Source organism: Meleagris gallopavo, chromosome 1 (genome assembly GCF_000146605.3).
Source record: "Meleagris gallopavo isolate NT-WF06-2002-E0010 breed Aviagen turkey brand Nicholas breeding stock chromosome 1, Turkey_5.1, whole genome shotgun sequence".
Lineage (NCBI taxonomy): Eukaryota > Metazoa > Chordata > Aves > Galliformes > Phasianidae > Meleagris > Meleagris gallopavo.
Window position 1 is genome coordinate 41,104,073 of NC_015011.2, and position 2,621 is coordinate 41,106,693.

Consider the following 2,621-nt stretch of genomic DNA (forward strand, 5'->3'; position numbering starts at 1 on the left):
TGCAATAAAAGTGACCTAGCATTTAAAATAATTATTAATTTAATGCCATTAATTAATAATATTTTCAGCTATAGCTATAAAGATTAAATTTGTAGGATATTATTCATAGTGTAATGGCAAATATGATAATATTTTAAAAATTCAGAGCCAGTATTTTCACTTCTTTCTTAACTTGATTATATGACACAAAGATCAATTGTTTGTTTCCACATTGTTATAGCAGAATTAACCCCAGTATAGGGATAGATCCACTTGAAAATCCAGACATTTTTCATAAATATCTGAGATGGTTTATGGCAAGTTCTGTTTTATACACACTCTCCACTCAAATCCAACTGGAAATCAGATATCAAATCGAACAGTTGACACAGAAGAGGGAGGTCTCTTGCTCTCCATAGCAGAGACCTCAGTCTTCCTGCAACAGTTACAGATATATGCAATGTCAGATAATTACATTCACCACCACTCTGAAAGACAGTAACAGAATCTGAAGCTCAAAAAGAAATAGTTCTAATAGCTAGAACCGAGGATACCAAAACTGTCAGCACTTGCCTTTTGGCTCTGCACATGGGCACACAGAGATCACCCTCTTCACACTGAATATTCTAAGAGCAGAGCTGGAGTCTCTTGTATCTTTACAGAATTCCTTGTTCTCAGTCCCATACTACCAGTAGGAACAGCGAGATGTATACATGCTGTGTAGCTCCTTACTTCAGGCACTCTTGGAAAGTAATAAGTCTCTGAGGGCAATCAGTAAAGAAGGTAACTGAAAACGCATTCCCTATTTTTTTTTTTTTTTTCTTCCTAGAAAGCACTTTGAACAAAAGATCATCTTTTTATGAAAACAGGACATAATTCATGTGTTTTCTGTTACCACAATGTTTAAGAGAGGGAGTGACAGTCATTTCTTTGAAATAATGACATTGGCAACTACTGTCAAAGAAACACTGTGGACTGTGAACAGTAAAGCACCTAACCCCCATTTAACAGGATTACTTATATTTCTTCTAGGCACCGTATTAGTCATTTCTACATGCATAGTTGTTTGTTGTGTTGTTTTTTTCCCCCCCCACTGTCTTGATATCTATATTTCTTTTTCTAGTGTAGAAATGTTGCAACAGTAACAATTGTGTGTTGTCAGCCCAAAGTCTCACATACTCATATTGCTTCAAGATTAATTTAATTTGTCTCTTCTTTCAAATACCAACTGTCAGATAGTTCTCCTACCATTCAGATGGTTGAATGGTTTTCATTTTTGCTTCAGAGCCCTACAGGAGAGCTGTCACAGCAGCAAATAGTCATATATTTGGTAAAGAACTCTATAGAATGTGAGATTTTTAGAAGCATCCACAATCTATTAGATCTGTCAGATTTTGACCGAAGGGACCAGAAGGGACCTGGATCGTATTTTATGCCATCTTTTTGTGCTTTATTTTTAATTTTTTCAAGATTCTATGTTGAAACATATGGAATTTACCCAACTATCATTTGTGGCAGCAGACTAGTTATGCAGAGCATTATTTATTTATTTATTTTTAAGCCTACACCATATTTATGTAAAAAGTAGAGTTATTAGGGAAGTATTAGTGGTAAATCCTAAAATGGAAAACCCCAGAAGACAGGAGCAGCAGCATTATGCCTTTCCTGTTTGATTAGAGATGAAGAGAAATTCTCCCAGTTGCTACAAATCTTCATGTCAGTTAAGACTACACACAGTGTGGAAAATACAATTAATAGCCTAAATTATAAACTAGAAAAGGAAAAATTAGAAAAATTAAAAAGTGCTCAGAAAATGACAGTAACAAATCTAGAGAAGTGTACCTTTATTTAAGATATTGTTAATTCAGCAAAATTATTTGGGACAACAGGACTTTAAAATGCTGTAAAAATGCTGCATAGAAATGATAGTTAACAGAAATTAGACAGGTGAGAAGAAAGAACGTTCAGAAATATTTGTGGAGGGATGATTGGTTTTCTCCCACTAAAGTGATCTAGGGGTGTACAGATGCAAAAGATTGTAGAGATTACTCCATGCCTGATCTATAAACTAATGGTGTGAGTTCTTATCCAGAAATCTACCAACAAGATGCCCCTGCAGAGTTCCATATCACAAGTATGTCACATCAGGTAATAAGCTATTTCTTAAGTCCTGCAACACAAAGACCTCCCTCCTGGAAACATCTGGGCTTCCCAGTACTTGCTAATCTACCATTGTTGAACCTACTCAGCAAACAGTTGAAAAAAGAAAGAATTATTAATTCTACTATTATTAAATCTACTAGACTTATTATAATTAAGACATATTATTAAGTCTAGAAGACTTTACAATACAAAGATGACCAAACAAACAAAAGATCGGACTATTAAGGAATAAGTATTTCTCCATGAAGAATACATTAACATTATGAAAAAAAAAAAACAATATGAAATACATGTTCATATGGCAAGACATGGAAAGATGTTTTGTAGTTTCTCAAATATTTTGTTTGCAAGGATTTCCTAATCACACATTTAGCAATGGAGAAGAGCATTCCACAGAGACAGAAGTACAAAAAAAGAAGGAAACAGAAGAATTATAGAGCACAGGCTAATTTCAAATATTTCACCTTTGCAAATTTTTT